The sequence below is a fragment of the Octopus sinensis genome, linkage group LG27, assembly GCF_006345805.1.
Source record: "Octopus sinensis linkage group LG27, ASM634580v1, whole genome shotgun sequence".
Taxonomy (NCBI): Eukaryota; Metazoa; Mollusca; class Cephalopoda; order Octopoda; family Octopodidae; genus Octopus; species Octopus sinensis.
Window position 1 is genome coordinate 12,995,339 of NC_043023.1, and position 13,794 is coordinate 13,009,132.

The 13,794-nt window shown below is 34.5% G+C and overlaps 1 pseudogene; it reads right to left on the minus strand.

The window, feature by feature from the left end:
• Nucleotides 1–13,794, minus strand: part of LOC115225186 — a 195,309-nt pseudogene that overhangs the window by 30,072 nt on the left and 151,443 nt on the right.

The window sequence follows — 13,794 nt, forward strand, 5'->3', positions numbered from 1 at the left end:
ATAGTTTGTAAGATATTTGGGATCTTTTCGGTTTGAACGGCAGTTTTTTAAAATAATTTCCACGTAACTAAACACTTTTAAACTTCGTATACTGGTAGAATGTGTTTATAAAACATCTTTTTCTCTTGGCTTTATTGAGAAAATTCTATAGTTTGTAAGATATTTGGGATCTTTTCGGTTTGACCGGCAGTTTTTTTAAATAATTTCCACGTAACTAAACACTTTTAAACTTCGTATACTGGTAGAATGTGTTTATAAAACATCTTTTTCTCTTGGCTTTATTGAGAAAATTATAGTGGAAGATATTTGGGATCTTTTCGGTTTGACCGGCAGTTTTTAAATAATTTCCACGTAACTAAACACTTTTAAACTTCGTATACTGGTAGAATGTGTTTATAAAACATCTTTTTCTCTTGGCTTTATTGAGAAAATTCTATAGTTTGTAAGATATTTGGGATCTTTTCGGTTTGAACGACAGTTTTTTAAAATAATTTCCACGTAACTAAACACTTTTAAACTTCGTATTCTGGTAGAATGTGTTTATAAGACATCTTTTTCTCTTGGCTTTATTGAGAAAATTCTACTGTTTGTAAGATATTTGTTGTTTTTTTTCTTCAATTTCTGCAATTTGAACCAATCACTGACGTTTATTGAGGTAAAAAAAACATTCTGTGCCGTATGAATATGTCCCTCGTTTAAGAAACAGATTTGGTTTATTTATATTTGTGAAAAAAAAAATATACCCTTCCCCTAAAACAGATTGAAATGCAAGAGATCGATACTAGGGTCGTAATTATGGGTGACAATTTCATATGGCACCACTCGAAAAAACTGCCGTTCAAACCGAAAAGATCCGTTTTCACTTCTATATGATTACTTTAACATCGAAGGGTTCACATAATCCCATTATTTACTGGCAGGGTCACTAGCACGCCAGACAAAATGCTTCACAATATTTCGTTCGTCAATAGCTTTGTTGAGGGATCTTTTCCTTTTGAACGGCAGTTTTCAACACAATTTCTAGTTAACTAAATACTTTAAAACTTCGTATACTGGTAGAATGTGTGAAAATAAAACATTTTTTTTGTCTTGGCTTTCTTGAGAAAATTGTAATTTGAAAGTTTAACGTAGTTTAATTTTTCGAAATTTAACCAATCCTATGCCCTCTATTGAGCTAAAGTCATTTGCTGCGTCTAAAACTGAGACAACATCCTGTCACTAACCTTAACCCTAACCCTCACCCTCACCCAAAATTTTAGCCTTTCATTTTTTTTTTTTTTAATTGTTAAATTAATTTAAGGATAACAATTATAAAAAAAAAACGAAAGGCTAAAATAAAAGCAATGGAAAATAATTTAAACAATTAACAAACAAAATAATTCTATTGGATGTTGTCTTAGTTTTAAATGCAGCAAATGATTTTAGCTCAATAGAGGAGATTCATTGGTTAAAATTCGAAAATTAACCTACGTTAAACTTACAAATTACAAATTTCTCAAGAAAGCCAAGAGAAGAAAATGTTTTATTTTGACACATTCTACCAGTATACGAAATTTAAAAGTGTGTAGTTAACTAGAAATTGTATTGAAAACTGGCCATCAAAAGAAAAAGATCCTTGTTGAGCTATACATTAAAATAATCAGGAACAAGGGCGTGTCGGTCTATAGCTTCTTTTGCTACACAGTGTGAAGGTGGCTACCATCGACCATTTAATTCTCCAAAACACCTCTCTCGACTAAACAGACGTTCCATTTTTACGGACGAACCACAAGGAAAATCCCTGTCTACTTTGCTCTCGAAGCAGGAATTCCATGGAGGTCGACTTTGCCTTTAATCCCTTCAGCGTTGACGGATTAAATACCAGTAATCCACTATCCGCTCCCCACAAGAATTCGGCCCTTCTGCCTAGTGTAGAAAACATTTTATTTTTATCATTATTCATCGACACCGAAACGAATGAACGTCGAAGCCATCCATGGCAGAAACTCCTGACTTCAAATACGGCCGAGGTCGACTTTGTCTTTCAACCCTTTCAGGAAATACTGGGTTCTATGTATTCAACTTCCGGCTCACATGACAAAAATTACTGGCCTTAGCCAAAATTTGAAACCATCATCATCGTTACTATTATTAATATAACTTTAAAGTAAGTCATTATCAACTCACCAATTAATTAGTGCCTCTTAAGCAACAGGGCAACGTTAATTAATGTGATATTTTTCAATCGGATTCCCCTCATTTTACTAATTAATTATGCTACATTACACCCACTTTAGATGTCAATTTACCTTATATCACATGGAACAGTCAATCATAGGTTTTCATAAACAACGGATCAACATTTCAGTTTGGAAGTTATTAATTAAGACGAGCAAATTATATTTTCTTAATTGTTGTCAGGTTCCCGCTTCGAAAAATAATTACTGTAACATCGAGAGGTTCACAGAATTCTATTATTCACATTATTATTATTATTATTAGTAGTAGTAGTAGTATTATCACCTTTACAGCCTTAAAGTACATCTTTGTCCACTTACCGTATTCACAAATAAGCAACGAGTCAGTGAAGCAGTAATTAAGCTCCTTAATTAAGAATCTACTTGGACCGTGGTTGAAGTATAGTAGAAGTTATTTCCCTTTACATGGTTGTCTTCTTTCAGTTCTCCAATAGGTGGCTCTACTGACTGGTGGGATTCGTTGCAGTTTCCTCTTTGTCCCTTTCTGTCAAGAACTTCACTTTCAAGGGTTTTCAAATTTTTACAAGATTCTTTCAATAAAGTGTACTCACACATTCGGATCTTTTCGGTTTGAACGGCAGTATTTTCTTGCAGTGTCATATGAAATTGTCACCCATAATTATGACCCTAGTATCGATCTGTTGCATTTAAATCTGTTTTAGGTTTAGGGATGGGGGGGGGAAAGCTATCTTTTTTTCTCCACAAATGTAAATAAACCCAATCTGTTTCTTAAACGAGGGACATATTCATACGGCACAGAATGTTTTTTACCTCAATGGACGTCTTAAGGGGATACAGCCTAAGAAAGGAAGCAAAATCTGAGTGGAACCTGGAGCAGCACTCTGGCTTGCCAGCTCAGACTTTCCCACCCAAACCTGCAAAGAAAATGGACACTGAAGAAGAAGAAGAAGAAGAAGAAGGAAGATGATGATGATGATGATGATGAAAACACAACAAAGACAAAATCAATGTCACTCAAAACTTTTATTCCTTAATCCCATTCCTTTATTCTCTCAAAACAAATTCCTCAAAAATCCAGCACAATCATCTTCAGAAACCAAAGTCATCTCTGTGTTGATGTATTTAGATATGTAAATGATATTGAAGTTGAGATTCATGAATTTCATGTTGACATCCAAGAAACTGAAGTTAATAATGTCAAGCTTGAAGAGGAATAAACCCTGTCTTTTAGCAGACAAAATATTCATAATTCTTGTCATCATCATCATTTAGCGTCCGCTTTCCATGCCAGCATGGGTTGGATGGTTCAACTGGGGTCTGGGAAGCCAGAAGGCTGCACCTGGCCCAGTCTGATCTAGCAATGTTTCTACGGCTGGATGCCCTTCCTAACGCCAACCACTCCGTGAGTGTAGTGAGTGCTTTTTACGTGCCACCATTACAGGTGCCAGGCGAGACTGGCAATGGCCATGATCGTATGGTGCTTTTTACATGCCACCAGCATTGGTATCACAGCTTCAATTTCCATTGATGTTGGTTTATTTCGATTTTGATTCTGATTCTCACTTGCCTCAACAAGTCTTCACAAGTAGAGTTTTGTGTCCCAAGAAGGAAAGGTATGCATAAGTGGACTGGCTACATCCCAGGTAGAGGCCATTGGTTATGGTCTCACTTGTCCTGCCGGGTTGTAACAAATTTTGATATTGATAATTTACACCTGTGTATGAATACTCAGATGTTTGCTTAAGTGGCCTTTTTGAGAGAATGACTCACCACAGATATCACAATGATATGGTTTTCCCCCAGTATGAATACGTTTATGTTTAGGCAAGTCACTAGTGTGAGAGAATAATTTACCACAGATATCAAAATATGGTTTTTCACCTGTATGAATACGTTTGTGACTGATTAAATTGCTATTATCACAAAATGACTTACCACAGATATCACAGTGATATGGTTTTTTCCCCAGTATGTATACGTTTGTGTCGAGTCAAATGAGAACTACTAGAGAATGATTTACCACAGATATCACAATGATATGGTTTTTCACCTGTATGAATCCGTTTGTGTTTAGGCAGGGCACTACCGTGAGAGAATGATTTACCACAGATATCACAATGATATGGCTTCTCACCTGTATGAATACGTTTGTGCCCGTTTAAATTAGAATGCTGGGAAAATGATTTACCACAGATATCACAGTGATATGGTTTTTCCCCAGTATGTATACGTTTGTGACCAGACAAATGACTACTACAAGAGAATGATTTACCACAGATATTACAATGATATGGTTTTTCACCTGTATGAATACGTTTGTGATTAGGCAGGTCACTACCCTGAGAGAATGATTTACCACAGATATCACAATGATATGGCTTCTCACCCGTATGAATACGTTTGTGCCCGTTTAAATTAGAATGCTGGGAAAATGATTTACCACAGATATTACAATGATATGGTTTTTCACCTGTATGAATACGTTTGTGATTAGGCAGGTCACTACCGTGAGAGAATGACCTACCACAGATATCACAATGATATGGCTTCTCACCTGTATGAATACGTTTGTGCCCGTTTAAATGAGAATGCTGGGAAAATGATTTACCACAGATATTACAATGATATCGCTTCTCTCCTGTATGAATATGTTCGTGTCTGGTTAAATGGCTATTTTCAGAGAATGATTTACCACAGATATCACACTGATATGGCTTCTCGCCTGTATGAATACGTTTGTGCCCGTTTAAAGTAGAATTATGGGAAAATGATTTACCACAGATATCACATTGATATGGTTTTTCCCCAGTATGAATACGTATATGACTAGTCAAATGACTACTTGTAGTGAATGATTTACCACAGATATCACAATGGTATAGCCTCGCTCCTGTATGTGTACGTTTGTGTGTAGGTAAGTTTCCACTGGTAGAGAATGATTTACCACAGATATCACACTGATGCGGCTTTTCCCCAGTATGAATAAATTTGTGATGAGTTAAAGTGCTATTTTGAGAAAATGATTTACCACAGATATCACACTGATATGGTTTCTCTCCTGTATGAGTACGTTTGTGTTTACTTAAGTCAGCACTTCGAGAAAATGATTTACCACAGATATCACACAGATGCGGCTTTTCCCCAGTATGAATAAATTTGTGATGAGTTAAAGAGCTATTGTCAGAAAATGATTTACTACAGATATCACACTGATATGGTTTTTCTCCAGTATGAACACGTCTGTGCCTTCTTAGATTACCACTTTGAGAGAATAACTTACCACAGATATCACAGTGATATGGTTTGTCTCTTTTCTCAGAGATTTTTGCTTTAGTTGAATTATTCATTATGAGAGAATAATTTTGTTATACATATCACAATGATAGTATCTGTTTCATTTCTATGAATGTTTGCATTCAAATGCATCAGAGAATAATTAAATGTTATGTTACTTTCATTGGTGATCTTGCTTAATATCTTAGACAGAAGATATAAATTGGTTAACTCTTTTGTAAAGTTACTCAAACTTAACCTGTAGGTTCATCATCATCTCTACATTCCAGATGGCAAAAAAAATGTTGCTCTTAATTCCATCGTCCAGAAGAAATATTTCCCCATCGTTCGTTGAAGAATTTATTTATATAAAGAAGCTGATGTATTGACGAATGTGCCTTATGAATATATGATCTTCCTTTAATTGATGAACGTCAATAAAAACATCAGACACACATCTGAATGAAGAAATTTCTTTTAAATCAACATGGTATGATATTCTGAAATAGGAAAAAAATTCATTTCTATGAATATATTTGTGTTGCTATTTTCAGAGAATAATTTAATGCTATGCTTCTTTCATCTGTGATTTTGCTTAATATCTAAATCAAGAGGTGACAATTGTCTACCCGTTTGTAAAGTCATCCAAGCTTAATTAACCTGTAAAACAATCATCTCCTCTATATTCCAGACAGCAAAGACTTCAAATTGTTGCTGTTAATTCCATCGTCCAGAAGAAATATTTTGCTGTTGTTTTTCACAGATTTCCTTTATAAGATGAGTTTGATGTATTGATGAATGCTCCTTATAAATATATCATCTTCCTTTGGTTGATGGGAGCTGATAAAATATCAGAGGCACATCTGAATGAAGTAATTTCTTTCATATCAACAGGATGTTATATTCTGAAATAGAAAAAAAAAGAAGCAGTGAGATAAAGAGAATCATTAAACGACATAGTAATTCAACATTGCAAATCTTACAACATCAACACTGTCATCCATTTAATGTCTATGTTTGCAGGGGTCAGAATCCATTGAGGCATTGAAACGTTTACAACATTCTGTATAGAGATTTCTCTATTGTTCTGCCGTGGGAAAAATTTTGGTGATGGGTTAATTAGAATTTTGGCTATGGTGGATCCAATCTACTTCATGCGTGCAAGATTCACTACAAATATATTTGTATACACACACACACACACACACATATATATATATATACATACAAGTAATAAGAGAGGGACCACATGTGGTCACTCTAACGCTAGAAATAGATCCGCAAAGGGAATCCACCACTAAAGAATTGTTCTCAAGCATTAATTCAACACGCCAAGAATGTAAGCGGGCAGGACAAATGAAAAATAACGAAAAAATGGATTAACTCTATACAATTGTTTCATCGTTAATAGATTGTGTAATTTTACTTACAAATCATTTTCGAATCATCGGTAGAGTATATCAAAAACATAATTTGCTGAACCAAACGCCAAAATCCATACGAAATTGATGTTATTAATTAATATTCAATTTCTTTCATCCTTACACACACACATATATGTATATATAATAGTACATATATATGCATAAATACATACGTATACGTACATACATGTTTGTTTATATTCGCGAGTGCCCGTTCTGTGTATTTTATTTTTTAGTATAAAATAACTAAAAAAAAAAGATTAATCGTTCTAATTTTCTCCGGTACTATTTAAGAAGAGTTGTCCCGGTGAGCGCACTCGCGCTAGTTAGTCGTGATTAGTCGATCCTACAACGACTGCCTAGCAAAGTAAATAAAACACAAAATAAATAATTTTTTTACACAAAGTAAATAATTTTTTGGCGATCCTTCGGTATAGGTACCGTGAGTGGTTTTGTTTACATTTCTGAAGATAACAGAAACCCTTTTCTCCCACCCCTAACATAAACCTTAACCATAACCCCCCATATATATAAAAAAAAAAGACACTTTCTTGAAATGTATCTGGTACCTCCGGTACCTATACCGAAGTTACGCTAATTTTTTTAAACAAAGAAAATAATTTTTTAAAACAAAGTAAATAAAACAAAAGTACAAAGTAAGGATCGATTAGTCACGACTAGCTACTGCAGAATTGCGCACCGGGACCTCTCTTCTTAAATAGTACCCTTGTAAGAGTTAGCAGTTCCTTCTCTAAGCTTGGATTCGAAATCGAGTCCAAGAATCTTCGGTCGTCAAATACCAATGCATGTATAGACGCGAAATAAGGAATCCCTTTGTCCTGACATTGCTCAGGTCGGAGGTCAAAGGGAGATGATCAATCAGTTTTTGTCAGAACAAAGGGATTCTTAATTTCGCGCCTATACATGCATCGGTATTTGACGACCGATGATTCTTGGATTCGATTTCGAATCCAAGCTTAGAGAAGGAACTGCTAACTCTTACACCCTTGTATGTTTGTTTATATTCGCGAGTGCCCGTTCTCCGTATTTTATTTTTTAGTATAAAACATTTAAAAAATAGATCAATCTTTCTAATTTTCTCCATACTTTATGTATTCTGGATATATTTCCCATTTCCTAACTTTTTCTCACAAGTAAGCGTCATTATCTTGGAGAGGTGCGCGGTACTACTAGCGAACAGTGGTCCCGGTGCGCGCACTCACGCATCCGTGCTAGCTAGTCGTAAGTAGTCGATCCTACGACTTTTTAACCCTAACCTTAGTTTGTTTACAAAAATAATGTATTTACTTAGTTTAAAAAATTGTAGGATCGACTATTTACGACTAGCTAACGCGAGTGCTCGCACCGGGACCACTGTTCGCTAGTACTACCTTATCATTATTGGTATTATCATCATCATTACAGCCTTAAAATAAATGTTTGTCAACTTACCGTATTCAGATACAAACAACGAGTCAGCGATCGTTAATTAAGCACCTTAATTAATTAATTAAGGAAAGTTATATCCCTTTATATGGTTATAGTTCTTCAATATTCTATGACTGGTTCGTTTCGTTCCGGTGTCTTCTTTGTCCCATTCTGTCAACGATTGGGTTGTGGTCTCGTCCTGCCGGGTTGTAATAAATTTTGATATTGATACGATTACACCTGTGTATGAATACTCACCACAAATATCACAATGATATGGTCTGTCACCTGTATGAATACGTTTGTGATTAGGCAGGTCACTACCGTGAGAGAATGATTTACCACAGATATCACAACGATATGGTTTTTCAGCTGTATGAATACGTTTGTGCTCCTTTAATGTATAATGCTGGGAAAATGATTTACCACAGATATCACACTCATATGGTTTTTCCCCAGTATGAATACGTAGGTGTCTGGTTAAAGGGCTATTTTCAGAGAATGATTCACCACAGATATCACATTGATATGGTTTTTCCCCAGTATGAATACGTATATGACTAGTCAAATTATTATTTCTACTGAATGATTTACCACAGATATCACAATGGATATATTTCTGGATATACAGGCTTCTCTCCTGTATGAATAAGTTTGTGATCAGTTAAATTGTTACTTCTAGAAAACGATTCACCACAGGTATCACAATGGTATGGCTTTTCCTCAGTATGAATAAATTTGTGACGAGTTAAATTGCTATTTTCAGAAAATGATTTACCACAGATATCACACTGATATGGTTTCTCTCCTGTATGAGTACGTTTGTGTTTCGGTAAATCAGCACTTCGAGAAAATGATTAATTAACCTGTAAAACAATCATCTCCTCTATATTCCAGACAGCAAAGACTTCAAATTGTTGCTGTTAATTCCATCGTCCAGAAGAAATATTTTGCAGTTGTTTTTCACAGATTTCCTTTATAAGATGAGTTTGATGTATTGATGAATGCTCCTTATAAATATATCATCTTCCTTTGGTTGATGGGAGCTGATAAAATATCAGAGGCACATCTGAATGAAGTAATTTCTTTCATATCAACAGGATGTTATATTCTGAAATAGAAAAAAAAAGAAGCAGTGAGATAAAGAGAATCATTAAACGACATAGTAATTCAACATTGCAAATCTTACAACATCAACACTGTGATCCATTTAATGTCTATGTTTGCAGGGGTCAGAATCCATTGAGGCATTGAAACGTTTACAACATTTTGTATAGAGATTTCTCTATTGTTCTGCCGTGGGGAAAATTTTGGTGAAGGGTTAATTAAAATTTTGGCAAGGATGGATCCAATCTACTTCAAGATTCACTACAAATATATTTGTATACACACACACACACATATATATATATATACAAGTATTAAGAGAGGGACCACATGTGGTCACTCTAACGCTAGAAATAGATCCGCAAAGGGAATCCACCACTAAAGAATTGTTCCCAAGCATTAATTCAACACGCCAAGAAAGTAAGCGGGCAGGACAAATGAAAAATAAAGAAAAAATGGATTAACTCTATACAATTGTTTCATCGTTAATAGATTGTGTAATTTTACTTACAAATCATTTTCGAATCATCGGTAGAGTATATCAAAAACATAATTTGCTGAACCAAACGCCAAAATCCATACGAAATTGATGTTATTAATTAATATTCAATTTCTTTCACCCTTACACACACACACATATATGTATATATAATAATACATATATATGCATAAATACATACGTATACGTACATACATGTTTGTTTATATTCGCGAGTGCCCGTACTGCGTATTTTATTTTTTAGTATAAAATAGTTTAAAAAATAGATTAATCGTTCTAATTTTGTCTGGTACTATTTAAAAAGAGTGGTCCCGGTGAGCGCACTCGCGCTAGTTAGTCGTGACTAGTCGATCCTACAACGACTACCTACCATAGTAATTAAAACACAAAATAAATAATTTTTTGGCGATCCTTCGGTATAAGTACCGTGAGTGGCTTTGTTTACATTTTGAAGATAACAGAAACCCTTTTCTCCCACCACTAACACAAACCTTAACCATAACCCCCCATATATATAAAAAAAAGACACTTTCTTGAAATGTATCTGGTACTTCCGGTACCTATACCGAAATTACGCTCATTTTTTTAAACAAAGAATATAATTTTTTTAAAACAAAGTAAATAAAACAAAAATACAAAGTAAGGATCGACTAGTCACGACTAGCTACTGCGGATGCGCGCACCGGGACCTCTCTTCTTAAATAGTACCCTTGTAAGAGTTAGCACTTCCTTCTCTAAGCTTGGATTCGAAATCGAGTCCAAGAATCTTCGGTCGTCAAACACCGATGCATGTATAGGCGCGAAATTAAGAATCCCTTTGTCCTGACATTGCTCAGGTCGGAGGTCAAAGGGAGATGATCAATCAGTTTTTGTCAGAACAAAGGGATTCTTAATTTCGCGCCTATACATGCATTGGTATTTGACGACCGATGATTCTTGGATTCGATTTCGAATCCAAGCTTAGAGAAGGAACTGCTAACTCTTACACCCTTGTATGTTTGTTTATATTCGCGAGTGCCCGTTCTCCGTATTTTATTTTTTAGTATAAAATATTTAAAAAATAGATCAATCTTTCTAATTTTCTCCATACTTTATGTATTCTGGATATATTTCCCATTTCCTAACTTTTTCTCACAAGTAAGCGTCATTATCTTGGAGAGGTGCGCGGTACTACTAGCGAACAGTGGTCCAGGTGCGCGCACTCACGCATCCGTGGAAGCTAGTCGTATGTAGTCGATCCTACGACTTTTTAACCCTAACCGTAGTTTGTTTACAAAAATAATGTATTTACTTAGTTTTAAAAATTGTAGGATCGACTACTTACGACTAGCAAGCGCGGATACGCGAGTGCGCGCAACGGGACCACTGTTCGCTAGTAGTACCTTATCATTATTGGTATTATCATCATCATTACAGCCTTAAAATAAATCTTTATCAACTTACCGTATTCAGATACAAACAACGAGTCAGCGATCGTTAATTAAGCACCTTAATTAATTAATTAAGGAAAGTTATATCCCTTTGTATGGTTATAGTTCTTCAATTTTCTATGACTGGTTCGTTTCGTTCCGGTGTCTTCTTTGTCCCATTCTGTCAACGATTTTACCTTCAAGGTAATATAGAATATATACACTCACATATTCTAATCTACGACCGTTTCCAGCGCACGAACTGGACCCCGTCGCAGACACCGAAAGAAAGAAGGCATCTTTGACTTATATCTTCTGATGTGACGTCAGGCCGTTGCACTTCCGATCCGTTTCTGACGTCATTTTCTCTCCTGTCCAATCATTGTCCTTCCTTCACACTTCTCTCTCATCTAAAGAACAATGCTTGGATACCTTTTGGGGATCTTTTCGGTTTGACCGGCAGTTTTTTAAAATAATTTCCACGTAACTAAACACTTTTAAACTTCGTATACTGGTAGAATGTGTTTATAAAACATCTGTTTCTCTTGGCTTTATTGAGAAAATTCAGTAGTTTGTAAGATATTTGGGATCTTTTCGGTTTGACCGGCAGTTTTTTTAAATAATTTCCACGTAACTAAACACTTTTAAACTTCGTATACTGGTAGAATGTGTTTATAAAACATCTTTTTCTCTTGGCTTTATTGAGAAAATTCTACAGTGTGGAAGATATTTGGGATCTTTTCGGTTTGAACGGCAGTTTTTTAAAATAATTTCCACGTAACTAAACACTTTTGAACTTCGTATACTGGTAGAATGTGTTTATAAAACATTTTTCTCTTGGCTTTATTGAGAAGATTCTATAGTTTGTAAGATATTTGGGATCTTTTCGGTTTGACCGGCAGTTTTTTAAAATAATTTCCACGTAACTAAACACTTTTAAACTTCGTATACTGGTAGAATGTGTTTATAAAACATCTGTTTCTCTTGGCTTTATTGAGAAAATTCAGTAGTTTGTAAGATATTTGGGATCTTTTCGGTTTGACCGGCAGTTTTTTTAAATAATTTCCACGTAACTAAACACTTTTAAACTTCGTATACTGGTAGAATGTGTTTATAAAACATCTTTTTCTCTTGGCTTTATTGAGAAAATTCTACAGTGTGGAAGATATTTGGGATCTTTTCGGTTTGAACGGCAGTTTTTTAAAATAATTTCCACGTAACTAAACACTTTTGAACTTCGTATACTGGTAGAATGTGTTTATAAAACATTTTTCTCTTGGCTTTATTGAGAAGATTCTATAGTTTGTAAGATATTTGGGATCTTTTCGGTTTGACCGGCAGTTTTTTAAAATAATTTGCACGTAACTAAACACTTTTGAACTTCGTATACTGGTAGAATGTGTTTATAAAACATTTTTCTCTTGGCTTTATTGAGAAGATTCTATAGTTTGTAAGATATTTGGGATCTTTTCGGTTTGAACGGCAGTTTTTTAAAATAATTTCCACGTAACTAAACACTTTTGAACTTCGTATACTGGTAGAATGTGTTTATAAAACATTTTTCTCTTGGCTTTATTGAGAAAATTCTATAGTTTGTAAGATATTTGGGATCTTTTCGGTTTGAACGGCAGTTTTTTAAAATAATTTCCACGTAACTAAACACTTTTGAACTTCGTATACTGGTAGAATGTGTTTATAAAACATTTTTCTCTTGGCTTTATTGAGAAGATTCTATAGTTTGTAAGATATTTGGGATCTTTTCGGTTTGACCGGCAGTTTTTTAAAATAATTTGCACGTAACTAAACACTTTTGAACTTCGTATACTGGTAGAATGTGTTTATAAAACATTTTTCTCTTGGCTTTATTGAGAAGATTCTATAGTTTGTAAGATATTTGGGATCTTTTCGGTTTGAACGGCAGTTTTTTAAAATAATTTCCACGTAACTAAACACTTTTGAACTTCGTATACTGGTAGAATGTGTTTATAAAACATTTTTCTCTTGGCTTTATTGAGAAGATTCTATAGTTTGTAAGATATTTGGGATCTTTTCGGTTTGAACGGCAGTTTTTTAAAATAATTTCCACGTAACTAAACACTTTTGAACTTCGTATACTGGTAGAATGTGTTTATAAAACATTTTTCTCTTGGCTTTATTGAGAAGATTCTATAGTTTGTAAGATATTTGGGATCTTTTCGGTTTGAACGGCAGTTTTTTAAAATAATTTCCACGTAACTAAACACTTTTGAACTTCGTATACTGGTAGAATGTGTTTATAAAACATTTTTCTCTTGGCTTTATTGAGAAGATTCTATAGTTTGTAAGATATTTGGGATCTTTTCGGTTTGAACGGCAGTTTTTTAAAATAATTTCCACGTAACTAAACACTTTTGAACTTCGTATACTGGTAGAATGTGTTTATAAAACATTTTTCTCTTGGCTTTATTGAGAAAATT